Below are 19,105 nucleotides of genomic sequence, written 5' to 3'. Positions count from 1 at the left end.
GTTTTTGTAATTTTTTTTTTGTTTTTTTTACGATTTTTGATATTTATAAAATATTTTTTCAATTGCATCTAGCTCATGTGATTAGTAGGAATGATTGTTATCTTCCTTATCGAGATTCAGTTCCTACAAGTAACATGTTGAGTCAATGTCCTTTAATTTATGTTACAAAGCTTCAAGCTTCTTCAAAACCTAGTTTACCTTGGGTACCATCCTTACCATCCTCAAAATGAGGAGAAGTACTCAGTGAGTTTCCCTCTAATTATTATTTTATGAAAACAAAATTCTAAAAGATTTTGGTTTTTTTCTAATATTTTTTTCCTTTGACTAGTGGAATTGACAACAGGGCCAGGGCCCAGGTTCATACTTGTGTAACCTAGGGTTGATTTTGATGCTACCACTAGAACCTCAAAGAGTATCCACATGGCCCCCATTCATGGTGTAGGGTACCCCTCACACATTTACCCACTTTTACAAGCTCTCCAGGGTAAACATGAGCTCAGTGTCCCTATGATATGACTTGACCTCCAAGTTTCAGTTATGGAAATGGGGCCTACAAACCAGAAGTAAAATTAACATCCCTCAGGGACTGCAAACCACTCAAGAGCTTACCAACCACCCCAGGTGAACAATCCTTGAGATGGAACTCTTTTTCTCACTAGGTTTACTCCCCAGCCACACCCATAACACTTCATGCATGTGGTTGGGAGGTTATAACTACACCCACAAGCTTGTCTCCATGCAGTTATGACCCAAAATCCCTTGTTTTGTGTATGTGGTTGCGAGATCTATGCCACTTTTTTTAGGCTAGCCTCCAAACCACTTCCTAGAACTGCCTGTATCTCACATATGATCAACCATCTCCCATGTAGCTTCATCAGGCCCAAAGTGCTTCCACTGCACTTTAACTTGCTTGATTGCTCAGTTCTGGAGCATGAGCTATTTCCGCTGCAAAATGAATTGAGGTTTTGGATGAAATTCCCCCTCTGGTTCCACCTGTAATACATACCAATCAATTACATGATCAACATCTTGGACATATCTCTTAAGCAACGAAACATGGAAAACATCATGGACTTTCACTGTTGGTGGTAATGCAAGTCGGTAGGCCACTAGTCCAATCATTTCAAGAACCTCAAAAGGTCCACAATACTAAGGTGCTAGCTTGGCACATGACCTAATCCTTAAGGAGCTCCTCTTGGGCTTGATGTGTAAGTACAAATGCTCTCCAACTTGAAACTCCTTGAATGCTCTATGCTAGTACGCATAACTCTTGTACTTGTCTTGCATTGCCTTCAAATTCCTTTTAATAACTTGCATCTCTTGCTCCATCGCAGCCAAAATATATGGTCCAATCAATACCCTATTCATGGTATCAATCGAGTTGATAGGAGTATTGCAACTCCGCCCATAAAGAGCTTCAAATGGACTCATCCTCAAGGATTCTAAGTACCCATTATTATATGCAAAATCTACCAGTGGAAGATACTCCTCCCACTTCCACTACTAATGCATGTCATACATCCTCAACATATCCTCAAAAATCCTGTTAACCCTCTCTGTTTGTCTATTTGTCTGTGGATGATACGTTGTGCTGAAAGCTAACTCTGTCCCCAAGCCTACAAATAACTCCTTCCAAAATCTAGAAGTGAACTTTGCATATCTCTTTGATATAATCTTCTTAGGAACACCATGCAATCTCACTATCTCCCTAATGAAGATCTGAGCTACCTCACTAGTGGAATTAATACACTTCACTGCAATGAAGTGAGTTACATTGCTCAACATGTCAACTACAACCTTGATGGAATCATGCTGTCTTAGTGTCCTCGACAAAATTGTAATTAAGTCCATGGAAATAATCTCCCATTTCCATTCTAGAATCAGACTAGGCTGCAACAAACTAGTTAGGTGGTTACACTCAGCTTTCACCTGCTGACAGTCTAAACACTTCACAATAGACTCATCCACCTCTTTCTTCAAGTTCGACCAATAATAGAACTTCTTAACAACTGTCAAAGTATTCTCGTATCCTAGGTGGCCTAAATATGTCTTGACAAAAAACTCCCTCAAGATAAGCTTCTTGAGCTCACTTCTATCTGGCACATAATCTTATTCATGAATCTCACCAAGCCATCTATTGTGAGGTGATACTCCTCATCCCTATCACCTTCACCCCGTTGTTGCAATCTCTGCTTCAACTATTGGTACCTCTCATCATGCTGCCCTGCATACAAGATCCACTCTTGTAAATCTGTCCCATAAGAACTCACAACTGAAATATGATTCTTGTGCACTCTTCTATGAAGAGCATCTGCAACCATGTTCTCCTCGCCCTTGATGTATTTGATCTCAAAGTCAAATTCACCGAGGGTTAACAACCATCTAGCTTGTCTGGGATTCAGATTGAGTTGGTCAAACAAGTACCTCAACCCATTGTGATCACTCAATAGAGAAAACCTACTGCCAAGAATATAATGTCTTCACATCTCCAATATTTAAATGATAGCTTCCAACTCAAGATCATGAGTCACATAGTTCCACTCGTGCTCATTCAACTTCCTTGACTCATAGCATACCACCTTCTCTTCCTTCATTATTGGCTTGAGGAGCCCTGACCTAGGTTCAACGTTAATTAGCCAAACAAATCCCTACACCACTGGCTCTTTCGGCTTCAACCTACGGAGCGCAGACTGAAGTCTCACCCGAAGCAGTATGGGACAATGCTGGAACCAATTTTCTGCACCTTGAGATGGTTGTGATTTTGTTTGATTCTTTCTATCCCCGCCTTTGCGTAGGTCGCTTCGCCCTAGGGCTTGCAAGATGAGCCCTTTATTCTGTCCTTCAATACCTCCGTGAAATGGTATGATTGACCCTCGCGCAGCCCTAGCCTGCTTCTCAAGTGCTTTCGCACTACTATGGCAGCGTGCTGTGCAGCTTCCCCAATTAGTCTAAGTGACTTGCTTATCTTATCAAACAATTATAGTTGACACCGTGTAAATAGATATTTGTAATTGCGTTCAATTATTCAATGTAATTGCATTCATTCGCGCATCGCATAAGCGTAATAAAGTAAATTCATACATAACACATCAAGATGCATCAACAGAACAAAGACGTGTGAATTCCAAATCTTTCTCTTTATTGATATCTTCCAAGTGATTACAGACTCTATCCACCCTGCGCACATAGCTGTAGGGGTCCGCGCACTCAGTTGCGGACTTCTACCCTAGGCCTCTGTGCACTCAGCGACAGAGCCTCTACCTATGCTACAACCCAAGACTCAGACTTCTTACTTCAGAGCTATGACTCTCTTACGTTGTGTATCTAACTACTTAGAGCTTAACTCTTTTTATACAATCTCTTACAGCCGATTTCTTTTTATAAAACTAAGGGTGGACTACCCTTTATGACACATGACACCATCGCACTCAGCGACCACAAAATGTGGAGACTTTACAATTTTATTACAAAATTTGACTCAAACATGGAATTTTAGTCCCAAAACTGCCCTTGGGGGATCCCTCTCCCAACATTCATCATAACTCAAGCAAGTCCTTCCTTGTAAGCATCTTTATAGACCACAAACTCCTTATCAGGATCTGCAATCTTCAAAACTGGAGCATTATAAGCAAATGCTTCAACTGCTTAAAACTAGCTGCACACTCCTCAATGCATTCAAACTTCTTCACTTTCCTTTGCAAAGATGTAATATGATAGCCAATCCATCTGGAGTTCCTGATGAACTATTTGTAATAACATGTTAGTTCCATGAATGTCTAACCTCATCCACATTCCTAGGAGTTGGCCACTTCATGATAGCTTTAATATTTTCCGAGTCCACTGCTATCCCCTCCTTGGAAACAACATGTCCCAAGTAGTGAATCTGAGATTGAAAGAAATTGCACTTTCTGAGCTCCACATACAATTGATGCTCTCTCAACAATCTCAACACTATTGGTAGGTTCTCTGCATGCTCTTCCTCGTTCTTGGAGTATATCAATATATCATCAATAAACATGATCAAAAACTTGTCCAGATAATGACACAACACACTGTTCATCAAACACATGAAAGTGGTTGGAGCATTGGTAAGACCAAAAGGAACCACCACAAACTCATAATGTCCATAGCTTGTATGAAACGCAGTCTTGTAGATGCGTTTTTCTTTGATGCACAATTGATGATATCTTGATCTCAAGTCATTCTTTTAAAAAATTACAGCTCCCTTCAATTGATCATACAAATAATCAATCCGTGAAAATGGATACCTATTCTTAATAGTCACTTTATTTAACTGCCAGTAATCAATGCACAATCTGAGAGTACTATCCTTTTTCCTTACAAACAATACTGGTGCACCCAAAGGCGACACACTTGGCCTTATGTATCCCTTATCAAGCATTTCCTTAAGTTGCAAATTCAATTCCACCAACTCTAGAGTACTCATCCTGTGCGGTGCCTTAGATGTTGGTGCTACTCCCAATATCAACTCAATAGAAAAGTACACCTCTTTATGAGGAGGCAACTCTGGAATCTCTGCAAGAAACACATCCTAAAAATGCTACAAAATAGGATACCTCTTTAGGAATTCATCATCCTCAACATCCTTCCCTTTATCACTAGAGATATGAACTGCAAATAATGCACATTTCTTCTGACAACTGAACTTTTCTTACATATCTATAATTGTTCTCACTGATATAGGCTTCTTCATTCTCTATAAAATTCTCCTTTCCCCATCATCATCTAGGCACTCAATAGCCTTATCGTAGCAGTCCACTTTAGTCCTGTGAATGAACAACCAATCCATGCCCAAAATCATAATATATGAACCCAAAGGAAACACATTTAGATGTGATAATGTAGGCATACCATTCATCTCAAATGCACAAGATCTTACTTAATGATGAATTCTTCTCTTGGTCCCTGTATCCCACTGCACCAACCAGGATTTTGCACTCACTTCTTTATTCAAGCAACACTTATCCACCGGGTCAGGACTGATATAATTATAAATCAATCCATGATCAATCAAAATGGAAACAACTTGATCATGAAGCTTATCTTCCATCTCGATAATGGACACCTGATGATCTTCCTGCATATTATCCACTACTACATAAATCCAAGGAATAATCTGACCAACATCCCAACTATTTGTGCCTTCTAAGAACTGTAAATCTAAGGTCTACCACTACGATGTGAGGACACTCACTCTTGCGATGCTCTCCATCGCAAGTCCAACACCTCAAAGGCTCCATGCCATTACCCTTATTCTGCTCCTTAGGCTGAAATCCATGTCCTTGTTAACTACATTGAACTTCTTATAGGACACTACATCCTTCTTTTCACCTGCATCCTGGAGTCTTCCTCACTTCTTAACCCAATTTCGTTTAGTCTTCTCATTACTTTTCTAATCCCACTTAGGCTCAAACTTGCACTTGGAATACTCATAACAATGCGTCAACTTCCCGATGACTTCCTCCAATGACCTAGGCTCATCATACTCAGTTTGATCTTTAAATGTTAAATACAATCCACTAATGAACCTTTGGAACTTTGTCTTCTCATCCTTGAGGTAGGGCACATACCTGAATAACTCCAGAAACCTGGTTATATACTCTTCATCTGTGATGGAACCTATCTTAAGTTCATAGAATTCCTTTGCCATTCCATCATAATATCTCTCAGACAAGTACTTCTTCCTGAAGAGTCTTTTAAACTCATTCCAACTCAACTCCTTGACCTTGATGCCTCTAACACATTTCAAATATTCCCACCAGATATCTACTTTTCTATTGAGACTGAAGATAACTATCTTGGCTTTCGTATTCTCTGAATAATCATGAAATGCAAAGAACTTCTTCATCCTAAGTAGCCATTCTTCTGCATCTTCCGATTTATTCACATCCCCATCAAACGTAGGAGGCTTTTACTTCTTGAACTCCTCTGGTAAATATTGCTTCTCACTCCTCTTATAAGGATGTTGGTGATAATGACAATGATATCTCTCAGAATTGGAGCTATAATAAAATCCATGATTGTTAGCTCGTATGTCAGGTATATCCAAAGATCTGCCACCTATGACTATGTCATCCCTGTCCATCCTGTGTCCTCTATGAGACCTGGTGCCATATGCCCCATTTATCTTTTCTTCCTGCCCTTGAGTGATCCTTAGCTGTCACTGCTTCTGCAAATATGAAAGGCTCTAAAGGATGATTTCATTAACTTCTGCTTTCTTTTCCTGAGATTTGACAAGTCTTTCATGTGCCTCAATCAACCTGTTATTATCTGTCTTGCAACTTCTAATCCCTATCTTCAAACTTCTTAGCGTATCTACTAAATTAGGAGAGTAATCTTCTCCTTGCTTCCCAAGTGACCTTTCCCATTCCATGAATTCACATCAACCCTGTAAGGGGAGTCATGTGAACTGTAGTCCATTCTGCTTTTTATCTCTGATCTTCTATCTCCTACAAACATGTCATGTTAGATAAACCAAATATAGACATAATCAAATCATACTCCAGTGTATTTCATGGGAGGTTATCTCGTCTACACAATAAATCCAGATTAGCATGATATAGATAGATAATGACATCAATATATCAACATCTTGCATGATAACACAAAACTGCAATAATGACCACCACAATGCATGCATAGTAGACACTTATAAAATTAACATGCATGCATATCATTATGCATTTATCCCAGCTAGTCTAAGCATTTGAACCTAGACGCTTTGATACGACCCTATAAACTACCCCTCCCACATTTAGCCACTTTTATAAGCTCTCTAGGGTAAACATGAGCTGAGTGTCACCATGATATGACCCGACCTCCAAGTTCCAATTATGGAAGTAGGTCCTATAGAATGGAAGTAAAACTGACATCCCTTAGGGCCAACAAACCACTTAGGAGCCTACCAACCACCCAAAATGATCAATCCCTGAGTTGGAACTCTTTTTCACTAGGTTTACTCATGAACCACACCCATAACACTTCTTGCATGTGGTTGGGAGGCTATAACTGTACCCACGAGCCTCTCTCCATGCGATTATGACTCAAAATCCTCTGTTTTGTGCATGAAGTTGTGATATCTATGAAATTTTTGCAGGCTAGCCTCCAAAACACCACCCAAAACCGCCTATAACTTTCTAGAATCATGACAATGATGATAACATTTCTAAACAATCAAAGCTTGAGCAAGATCTTGACTAGTACCTACCTAATACATGATAGACATTTTGTCAAATAGATAGTAAACGTATAAGCTACATGTTATGAATGCATATCCGATCATAAACTTCTAAACTTCATCTGAAATCACCAAGAAGGTTCAATTCCCTCTCAAGCTAGCCGAAACAACACATGTTAGTCCATGCATTCATCAATCATCCAATAACTTATCAAATCATGAATAAGAGCCATAACTAGAGCATATCATAAAACCATGCCTATAACAAGCATATAACCATAATAGAAACTATTTCAAATCAACCATAGGATCACCATAATAACTAACACAAATGCCCGTAGATCACAATAGGAAAATAACTCATATTAGCATATGAAAAGTCCAACCAAGTCAGATACTTCCACGTACCACTCAACCATAGATTGGGATAAACCAAATCTCTCGTTTAGCCAATCACCCTCGCACCATATTCCAAGCATGAATGTGGGATCATAAGGCTTAAACCAAAATAAAACCAACTAGGGCTTCTAGAGGACAAAACACCTCAATGCTCAAGCATAGTGATCTCACTTATACGGTCCAAAAATCACTAACATCAACCATATTGGTCTTTACCCAAGATATCCAAGGCCTTAGGAACTAGTAACTCAACCCACAGCCTCTAGGGAACCCAAGATTTTACAGGGCTCCAAAGATCTCCTATCTCAACCCACAACCTCCAGGGAACCCAAGTTGTTCCAGGGATTCAAAGAATTTGTCCCAACCCACAACCATAGGAAACTTGAGAACCAATCAAAAAACAAAAATGTGGAACCCACTACATCATGGCTGTCTAGGGAATGAAAAGACAAGATTGAAACCATTGACAACACATAACCAAGGAACCACATGCATATACCATGCATCCAAAAACCAACAAGGAGATCACACATGCAACTTGTTACCTGCAAAGTAACTCTGCGATAGCTACTGATCCAACTATCTCCTTGCACTTCCTTGCTTATCCTTGTTTTCTTGCTTGTCTTCTTTCGAATCCAAGTGAATGCTAGAGTGATCGAAGCATACTCTAATCGTGCAATAGTGTAAGAGAGACAAATGCTAAACTGACAAAATATGGGACTGAAAAAATCCTTCCACTGTTTCTTTGATGCCTTTTTATTATTGATGTATCATTTTACTTCAGTTTCTCTCTAATTTCCCTTGCATGCAAATTTGTGTCTCTTCACCTCCCTTTTCTCCAATTTTCTTTTATTCTCATAGTTAAATTCTATTTATTGTCTCTTTTCCTTTTCCAATGACTTTGCCATTAATAAACCACAAGTTATGCTCATTATAATGTTTTCCCTCCATTCAGCTTGGAATACGTGCCCCATTACCTTGGTATTATTTTATTTACACGGAAAATGTAGAAATTTGAATAATATAACACTTATTCACAGAGATTATCCTGATTATACACTATTTGCAGAATGCATGCATAATACATAACCTCCTCTACCATTGATCATCAATTTGCAGAATTAAAAACAATCGCATGCGCACATTGAAATATCAATCACACATATCAACACAGTATGTAATGGGGAAAGCATACAGCTGAAAACCCCCAACTATCTGTATATTATAATGATAGAGAACATGTAACAATACATAGTACAATACTCCTCACAAGTACTCAGTACTATCTCCACATGCTACACACAAACTAGCTCAGATCTGAACAAGTCACGGGTTCAAATCTCCTCCATTGTTTGTCTGCCTCTACTGCGTAATCCAAGTTGAGAATATATCAGATCCAAGTTCAAATTCCCTTGGCTTGTACTGCGCAATCCTCATTGGCAATCTCAATCAATAATTGTGAAAATCTCATGCACAACTATAGTCACAACTGATAGTAGTCTCACCCTTTCACCCACCTCTAACACTTGTCTCCACTGAACTGTCCATGCACTGAGTTAACTGATGTATTATTTAGTCGATTTATGAGTTAATAATTAGTGAATTAAATAATAATTAATTCACATCACTCATCACTAGTGTATTTGGCAGTTAGACTAAATACAACTAGTTCAACTAAGTCAAACTGAACACAACTCCATCAACTCCTCAATCAACTCCACCAAACTCAATCACTTGAGTTCTCGCCGAAGTCCATCATGCAATAGCTCAACTAACCCATAGGAAAAGCGTATTTCCTTCTGGCAGTTGCATGTGCCACATCCGTAGCTCGAACTGAAGTGCTACAAGAGGATAAGATAATGTTTATAGTCCAAATATTATTAAGAGCTAATAATATTCGACTGTTCTATTTTTAGATTGGCAGTCTAAAGATAGACTCCGCCCATATGTCTAAAAATAGAGGTCCATCTATTTTTACCAACATGACCAATCATCCATAAATAGCATCCTGCAACTCATAGACCATGATCCATATGTCTAAAAATAGACTTTGCGCCAAAAATAGCCTGCGGGCCCACTTAGTGAAGGCGACTTCTTTTCACTAAGCTCCATCATCTTGTTGCATTTTCAACACTCCCTCTCAACAAGATATGGATTATCTGTAACCCCTATCCTGCCTCTGTGGTATTCAAATTTTCTCCTGGTGAGCACCTTCGTCAAGATATCGGCATCCTGATCCTCCGTGGGAATATATGAAAGTAACATGATTCTCCACTGCACACAATATCTGATATGATGGTACCTGATGTCGATGTGCTTGGATCTATCATGAAATACAGGATTAGCCGAGAGTTTAATGAAACTCTGGTTATCACAATAAATCACAGTAGGCTCCAAGTGTGACCCGAACAACCCAACCAGGATCTTCCTCATCCATATAGCCTTGCATGTAGCCAAACTTGCTGCCATATACTATTACTCGGCCTCTGCTGAACTGAGTGCCACGGATCTCTGCTTCCTACTGTACCAAGAAGCTGTTGTTGACCCGATACTAAATATCCCTCCAGATGTGCTCTTTCTGTCCGTTGGGCTCCCTGCCCAATCTGCATCCGTGAAGCCACATAGCTTCACCTCATCCTCCTGTCTGTACCACAATCCATATCTCGATGTGCCTATGAGATAACGCAATACATGTTGTCCTACCTTCCAGAAGAGCTTGGTTGGCTTAACCATAGCGTGTGAAAGCTGGTTAACAGCATAGCAAATATCGGGTCATGTATTGACCAAATACATAAGCGACCCCACCAATTGTCGATAAATAGTGGCATCCACTACCTCCGCTAAAGTAGCATCCTCCTTCCTCCAACCTCCAGGAAGAGGAGTATCAACAGGCTTGCAACCATGCATGTTGAACTTCTCCAGTATCTCCCGGGCATACTTACCCTGAGAAACAAATAGTCCATCACTGCGCTGCCAAATTTCCAATCCCAGGAAATAATGAAGGAGGCCCAAGTCCTTCATCTCAAACTCTCTAGCAAGATCCTCCTTGCATGAAAGTATCAACAGCTCATCTCCCGTCAAAATAAAATCATCTACATAAAGTACAATGATCAACAACTTACCCTCCACCACAATCTGGTATAGGTTAGGATCCGCCTCACTCTTGGAGAATCCAAGTCCGGTGAAATAAATGTCTATCCGTGTGTACCAAACATGAGGTGCTTGTTTCAACCCATACAACGCTCTCTTGAGCCTGCACACATGCGACTCGCTGCTGAAGATCTCGAAACCTTCAGGCTGCTCTATGTACACCTCCTCCTCAATGACTCCATTGAGGAAAGCAGTCTTCACATCCATATGATGGATGTGCCACCCCATCTGCGCTGAGAGAGAAAGAATCGTCCGTATGGAAGAATACATTGCGACAGGTGGAAAGGTCTCCTCATAATCGATCCCCTCTATCTGTGAGAAGCCTCGGGAAAAAAATCTTGCCTTGTACTTCTCCACACTCCCGTCAGCTGCTTGCTTCACTTTGTAGATCCATCTCAAACCCACCACTGATTTCCCCTCTGGTCTTGGGACAATCTCCCATGCACTGTTTCTGACAATCGAATCATACTCTTCCACCATGGCATCTACCCATGCGGGATCCTCCACAGCTTCCTCGAAAGAGGATGGCTCAGTCACGACACATTTGCTTACAAGAGCCATGTATCCAGTGTACCGATTAGGTGACTGTCTCTATCTGCACTGTGTTGTAGGTGGTCCTACAACCTTCTCTGCATCTTGAGCCAGTCGCTCAGCTTCTGTAGTGCGCTTTCGCCCTCTGATGGTTGGTGCTGCATGAGTGGTCTCTTCCACTCCATGAACTTCATCTTGTGGCTGATCCACATCCTGAAGCTCATCCTTAGGAACTAATAGCTCCTCATCTGCATGCAAGTGTGGCTCCCTCTCAAGCGAACACTTCATGGCTTTCTCCTCCTGAAATTTGATATCCCGTCGCACAACATTCTTGCAACTATCTGGCAAATACACACGATAGTTGTGGGCGTATCAGTGTACCCCACAAATATCCCAACCTCTGCGGTCAGCTCCAGCTTCTTCCTGGCATCCTTTGTCACGTGCATGTAAACAGGAGAACCAAAAATCCTCAAATGAGAAATATCAGGCCTCTTACCAGAATAAGCTTCCTCGGGTGTACTCATGCCAATTATCTTGTGAGGACAACGGTCTTGCACATATACTGCAATATTGCATTCCTCTGCCCACAAGTGAAGGGGTAGGCCCTGTTCATGCAACATTGCCCGTGCAGCACCCACGATCGTTCTGTCTTCCGCTCAACAACCCCGTTCTGTTGTGGGTTATGGGGAGATATGAGCTCTCTTCAAATCCCTTCTGCGCTGCAGAAGTCCTTGAACTCGCCAGAGATGAATTCACCACCATTATCACTCATAAGAGCCTTCACCTTCTTCCCCGATTCCTTCTCGACCAGTGCTTTAAACTCACAAAACTTTGAGTATGTCTCGCTCTTCTTCTACATGAAGAAGATCCAACACTTTCGAGAGAAATCATCAACAAAGATCACATAGTACTTGTGCTTTGCTGTCGAAGCTACTGAGAAAGGTCCACACACGTCTGTGTGAATTCTCTCAAGGATTGTCGTGGCGTGACTATCCTTCTCGTGAAAGGTAGCTTTCACAAATTTTCCCAAAGTACACCCCTTGCACTGATCTGACTGCGCAAGAGTGCCTTTAGGAAGCCCAATAGAAATCTGCTGCAGTATTTTCAAGGCTCCATGGTGAAGGTGGCCCAATCTCCGGTGCCACAACTCACCATCATCCTGGATCACCAATCCTTCTGCCTTGCATGCCATTGCTGTGCAGCCATCTACATGTAATCGATAAAGGTTCTTGACTCGAACCCCTATCTTCTGGGTTTTTCTAATTGTCTTACTGCGCAGGAAAGCCTTTCCCTCACTGAAGACAACATCATATCCCTTGTCTTCTAACATTTCCATAGAGATAAGATTCTTCTTCAATCCTGGAACATGCATCACTCAATACGAAGGGTTTACTAGACTCCCTCTCAAAGGAAATGGTACCGATACCGGTCGCATTGTATCTACCATCATCGCCCATCTTGATGTGCACTCCAAGATCTTTCTCATTCAGATCAGAAAAAAATCTCGATCTCCTATCATGTGAAAAGACGCACCACTATCCAAAAACCATACCGATCCCATCACACTTGATACCAAGCATGCGATCAGCGAAAAATCTAGCTCAAACTGCAAGGCTAAGGCCTCTCCCGCTGTAGATCTAACAACTTTCTTATTTTTCTTCTTCTACAGACAATTTGTGGCATAATGTACGTGCTGGTGACAATGAAAGCACTTCACCTTGGACATGTCCTGCTTCTTGGCTTTCGCACCGGAATGAGAAGCTTTCTTGTTCTTCCCCTTCTTTGCTTTGGCAGCCAAAGCACAATTTTCTTCATCAGATGCCTTTGATGAAGATCCATCCCTGGTATTCCGCCTGATCTCCTCTTGCACAAGATCAGACCAAAGTCTCTTCCATCCTGGAAATCTCTCCTGACCATTGACAGAGTCCTGATAGGAATGCCAACTCTTTGGAAGACCAAGGAGAGCCAAGCTCACCAAGTCCTCATCATCGATAGTCACCCCAACACTTCCCAGCTCATCTCGGCATTGGGTGAACTTCGTGAGATACTTGGGCATACTGTCTCCTTTCTCACACTTAATGTTTTTGAGTTTATCCTTGAGCGCCAAATTCCTCTAGTCACTCTTGCTTTGGAATAAATCTATCAATGCTTTCCACATCAAGTATGGAGAAGCCTTTCCATGCAGGCTGGATACAATGTGATCCTTCATGCCCTCCAACAGAATCCTTCGACACTTTGCTGCCTTCTTTTGCCAAGCCTCAACTTGAGCAGCATCAGTAGGCTTTGGGACCTCAGCGTCTATGAACTCCTTCAACCCATTGTCATCTAACACTGCCTCCATCCTGTCTTTCCATGCAATATAATTCGAGCTGCCTTCAAGGGCATACTCCAATCGCAATCCATTGAAAGACATTTCAACTTCCACACCAAGAAAACACTGCTACAAATTCGAATTCCACCAGCTCAAAACTCAACCGCTTCTGATCTAAAATTCGTGAGAACAAATTATTTCTCGTACAAATATTAACTGTATGGGAATTTACCGGATATCTCACCTTCCAAAAGAAGGATGAATCCAGAGGCTACCTAGCCCGATTACAGACTCTGCCTGAAGAAATAAAATGTAATCACTTTCTAAATAATAGATCTGATGATCAACTTCCCTCTGATACCATGTAGAAATTTGAATAATATAACACTTATTCACAAAGATTATCCTGATTATACACTATTTTTGGAATGCATGCATAATACATAACCTCCTCTACCATTGATCATCAATTTGCGGAATTAAAAACAATCACATGCGCACATTGAAACATCAATCACACATATCAACACAATATGTAATGGGGAAAGCATACAGCTGAAAACCCCCAACTATATGTATATTATAATGATAGAGAACATGTAACAATACATAGTACAATACTCCTCACAAGTACTCAGTACTATCTCCACATGCTACACACAAACTAGCTCAGATTTGAACAAGTCACGGGTTCAAATCTCCTCCACTATTTGCCTGCCTCTACTGCGCAATCCAAGTTGAGAATATATCAGATCCAAGTTCAAATTCCCTTGGCTTGTACTGCGCAATCCTCATTGGTAGTCTCAATCAGTAATTGTGCAAATCTCATGCACAGCTATAGTCACAACTGATAGTAGTCTCACCCTTTCACCCACCTCTAACACTTGTCTTCACTGAACTGTCAATGCACTGAGTTAACTGATGTATTCTTTAGTTGATTTATGAGTTAATAATTATTGAATTAATTAATAATTAATTCACATCACTCATCACTAATGTATTTGGCAGTTAGGCTAAATACAACTAGTTCAACTAAGTCAAAATGAACACAACTCCATCAACTCCTCAATCAACTCCACCAAACTCAGTCACTTGAGTTCTCACTGAAGTCCATCATGCAATAGCTCAACTAACCCATAGGAAAAGCGTATTTCCTTCTGGCAGTTGCATGTGCCACATCTGTAGCTCGAACTGAAGTGCTGCAAAAGGATAAGATAATGTTTATAGTCCAAATATTATTAAGAGCTAATAATATTCGACTGTTCTTTTTTTAGACTGGCAGTCTAAAAATAGACTCTGCCCATATGTCTAAAAATAAAGGTCCATCTATTTTTACCAACATGACCAATCATCCATAAATAGTATCCTGGAACTCATAGACCATGATCCATATGTCTGAAAATAGACATTGCGCCAAAAATAGCCTGCGGGCCCACATAGTGAAGGCGACTTCTTTTCACTAAGCTCCATCATCTTGTTGCATTTTCAACAGAAAATCAACCAGGGGCTGTTACACATGGGATATAAACTAGTGGCGTTTGGACCATTGAAATAGTAAGGGAGTTCCTTAACAATACACCATATCATCGATCAATCTATACCCTAGAGGTTGAAAAATTGAAGGACACAGAGTTGAGATTTGATCCAATTATGTGGGCATGGGTCACAAGATCATTTACAACAATCTCTTTGAGTGTAATCACATGTTCAACCACTACCTCAAGGTGCCCTCATGACTTTAGGCTAGATCTTAATAGGAATTGCACCTTACCCAATAGTGAAAAACTCATTTTGTACTATTAAATCCATTAAATCCAACTCTATTGAGATTTTAGTAAATAACTTTATTTTAAATAAAATAGATAATTTATGTTTCAAAAAATAAAAATGAACAAACTTAAAAAAAATTAACAATTTTTTTTTTTTAAATTAACCTAATACTAAAATTTAATCTTTGGAAAATTCCCAAAATACAACCCAAAATGAATTATTACAAAAGATAGCCTTACACTTATCCTTGACATTATGGATGTGTACACACCTAATTTACTATGTACCATCCTTCTATTTTTATGTTTCCATGATGAAAATGAATTGTTTGGATTCCACTGTTAGGCCATGAGTGATCCAAGCTTAAACATGAATGTAACAAATCACAGATATAACCATAAACACATATATGCAACATAAATAACACTTAATTTCATTAATATCAAATATTAAATATGCTTACAAACCATATGGAAATAAACTAGCTCAGACGATGATAGCTTATCTTTGAGAAGATATGTGGCGGCTACATGCATATGAACTGTATTACAATGAGGCTAAAGGGCCTATTTATTATTGAAAAACAAGGGAAAACCCTAAACAACCAAAACCCTAACCCCAGGAGATGGAACACCAAGAGTTTGTGGGCCTTGTTGGGTAACCAACTTCCCGGGGTTGTAACTTGGTCATATTATCTCCATTTGGCACGTATGATACCTTGTTGGAAATACCTCTCCGAGTACTATAGGATTTTCATTAGGCCATTGCCTATGGCTATGGGCCTACTGCAGACCTCAAAAAAACATTGTTTAGGGGGACAAAACTGCTTTGGAAGTTTAGGACCCAAAAAACTACTAAAAATAGTAAATGCTGCAATAAACAAGGAAACAAATGAAACTGACGGAGGTCTAATTGGAATAGGCAAGTGGCCACCAATATCCACTTGAATCAATGAGAATATTATTATATGTTGTTAGTATTAATGTTATAATGTGTCAATGTTCATGCTCCATATCCTTGAATTAAGGCACCTAGTGCTTTATTTTATTATTAACATTTTTAATTAATCCATACCTTAATATTAAAATTTTAATGAAACATATGAAAGGAAACAATCTAAGTTGTTAGTCATACGTTTATTTCTAGTATATAATCTAAGATGACCACAACCCAAAAATAACGATGATGATTTTATTGGCCTTTTCTTCAGGTACATCTACAATAACAAGAACTTCTCCTTTCCTTATCTTATGTGCACATCTCTTATTCCTTTGACATTTTCTTCTTCATTTCAATTATATAATTTGTGTTTACACAGTTGAGGAGGAATAAAATCCATTGTTAGGAGACAAGTTTTATATACATTTCATCTAGTTTCAAATACCTAATGAGAAATCAACTTATGTATTTTTGCTGAAAAGATAGGTAATGTTTAAATTTGAATTTTATGTTAAATTTGATGTGTAAATTATTGTATTAATTTAAAACAAATAATAATTGTGATGATAAGTGTGTATATTTTGGAATTGGAAGTAAGGTTCCAGATTAAATAATGGAGATACATTCAATTGTCACACTCTCTTTTAATTTTGACCATCTAACTCTAAATTCATGGGAAAATTAACAACCTCACTCTCGGCAAGTGGTAGGTTGGGGGAGGTAATAATTGTCAAGATTGGCTTCTTTTGTTGGGAAAATCCATATTGACAATGCAGAAGGGCCAATGCTCGATGTTGGGGAGCCTAGTAACTAAGATAAGAATGACATCTCTTAGCCAAGTATTTTTCCTGACAATGATGGGAGGAGGATGTTCATGATATATCAAACTAGAGAATCTAACTGGTTGGTTGGGATAGCTTTTCTTAGCAGGCATGATAGTTTTCGACAATGGTAAAATCTGGAAAAAGGCTAGAAATATTTAATTATGCCAGAATGCATGGTCCTAGTGCGAGGGTGGAGTGTTAGTGCACCAAGTCAAAAGGGTGCAAAGGACATTCCTAGAGTTGAATGAGGGGTCCAATTTCAAGTTTGAGTTTGCAACTAGATCGGTCATATTAGAAGATGCACTAGTGTGAAAGAAGAATAAGTACATAGGGAGAGAACTAGGTGGACTTACATTGACAACGAGGAAGGGTGAGGATGTTTAGGATAATTTGATAGTGGGCACTTCCTATGTGTTGTAGATGCTAGATGGAATCTCTGGGATCTATTATTTAGGTGTTGGGCAACAACAGGGAGAGAAGATGAGTCAACAAGGTATTTGACTTGTTGTTAGTGATGGACATATTTTTTTTGTGGTAGAGATATGGGCAATGAATAGTCCTTTGAATATTACTATTAAATATGATAAAATAAAATTGGATGTTCAAGCATGAAAATAATTTCCATTGTGTATATTCATTAACAACACAACCATTGGACATTGATTATGTTGTAATTGGTTATTTTGCTTTCCTTTCATCCTTGATCCCAATGATATCAATAGATAAACCTTCTTCTATATAAACAATTCTACAAGACAGAAAGAAATATCAAAACAAACTGGGAAGCTAGTAGATGAGTCCAGTACAAAGTTATTGATCCACAACAATCCAGGGGATCAAAATAGCCTCAAAAATAAAAGTTCTCAGAATTGCTTGAGACTAGTACAAAATCGTGTTGGAAATAATACTGAGAGGGGGGGTGAATCAGTATTATCAGATCAATAAAACTTTTTTCAATGCTCAGAAACATATACGCTACTTCAGTTAAGTGAACCAGCGTGTACACGCTACTGTGTCTAAAGAAAACAACGTATAACCAGAAAACTTATAATTCAGTTAGTTTATCTTCAGTTAAGTGCATCAGGTCATTATTCACCATATTAAGAGTAAACAGATGCAGTGTAACAGAACAGATCATCGCACAAAAGCCACACACATGAACACCATGATATAAGGTGGAAACCCAATGTGGGTGAAAACCACCTGCTGCAAGTCGTCTCTATCTTTTCTTTAATAAGAACTTCAATTTACAATCTTTTGTACTGGTGCAGCCTTATACCAGTACGCAGGCTACAACCTGCAGAAGGCTTCAACCTTCTCTCGTTCTCCAAACTTCCTTGGAAGGGAGCTCCAACCCCCTTTGCTCTTGTACTAGCTAAGATACTAGTACGTAGGTGCTGGCCTACAATCTTCTTTCCTTCAGGTACCACTTTTCATCAATTTTCAAACTGGATATTCCTGAAGCACAACATTACAATCTGAAGACTATGATTCATTCACAAATCATTGAAGCATAAAACAACCAATACTAGCATCATCAATCTTTGAATCACTGAACCACTGAAACCCTGTCAACACCTGTCACCAGAACACAGAGCAGACTACAGAACTCTGTAATATCAGTCAGACTCAACTGCAAACCCAAAAATCATGCTTCAAAAGATATACGCTACTTCAATGAAGGCAACCCGCGTATACACGTGGTTTTACTGAAGACAACCTGCGTACAGATCTAAAAATAACTTTTCATAACTTGCAGCTGTACCAGATATCAGTTATACCCAGAATATAACATTGCGTCAGTATGCAGATCTAGAAACACGCATAATCAACCATATAAAAATAGTTCATTTCAAACCATTTGATCCCGATCTCTCCTTAGATCTTGTTCTCCATCAACCGATGAGATCTCTCCTTAGCTCAGATCAAACAATACATCATCAACCAATAACCTGCATACTGGATCTAATACTTCATCAGATA

At 39.5% G+C, this 19,105-nt stretch overlaps 1 pseudogene; it reads left to right on the top strand.

Moving 5' to 3' along the window:
- The first annotated feature begins 5,995 nt into the window (after positions 1–5,995).
- LOC149244267 (uncharacterized) lies at positions 5,996–17,675 on the top strand (annotated as a pseudogene).
- The last annotated feature ends 1,430 nt before the right edge of the window (positions 17,676–19,105 follow it).

The sequence above is a fragment of the Pinus tabuliformis genome, chromosome 8 (assembly GCF_031772625.1).
Source record: "Pinus tabuliformis cultivar Carrire ecotype Pingquan chromosome 8, CPIR1, whole genome shotgun sequence".
NCBI classification, from domain to species: Eukaryota; Viridiplantae; Streptophyta; class Pinopsida; order Pinales; family Pinaceae; genus Pinus; species Pinus tabuliformis.
This window is presented reverse-complemented; position numbering and strand designations above follow the sequence as displayed.